This window comes from Sinocyclocheilus rhinocerous, unplaced genomic scaffold (genome assembly GCF_001515625.1).
Source record: "Sinocyclocheilus rhinocerous isolate Xijiao unplaced genomic scaffold, SAMN03320098_v1.1 scaffold307, whole genome shotgun sequence".
Classification (NCBI taxonomy): domain Eukaryota; kingdom Metazoa; phylum Chordata; class Actinopteri; order Cypriniformes; family Cyprinidae; genus Sinocyclocheilus; species Sinocyclocheilus rhinocerous.
The window spans coordinates 175,591-175,891 of record NW_015662942.1 but is presented as its reverse complement, the minus strand read 5'-3'; the positions used below and the strand labels follow the sequence as shown (position 1 = coordinate 175,891).

Genomic DNA, 301 nt, shown 5'->3' with positions numbered 1-301 from the left:
TATATATATATATATATTATATAATCAGAAAATTGGTTGCCTAAGGCGAATATAATTATAAGATATTATACAGAATTATAAAATTGTCCATCTGTGGCAAATATTTTTTTCATGTTATGGCCAAAAACCTAATAAATAATAAATTTTATAATTCTAAACCATTTTGTCCAAATTAAATGCAAATAAAATTAGGGGTGCTCCGATCAGGATTTTTGAGGCCGATCACCGATAGGCGATCACAGAAAGCAGTATCTGCCGATCCGATCACCGATACCGATCTTTTTAAAGCCTTCTTTTTATC

At 30.2% G+C, this 301-nt stretch overlaps 1 protein-coding gene across 1 annotated transcript in view; it reads left to right on the top strand.

Moving 5' to 3' along the window:
• The window catches only part of usp6nl (USP6 N-terminal like), a 63,821-nt gene that overhangs the window by 2,469 nt on the left and 61,051 nt on the right, over window positions 1-301 (top strand). The gene's annotated exons all lie outside the window — the stretch shown is intronic.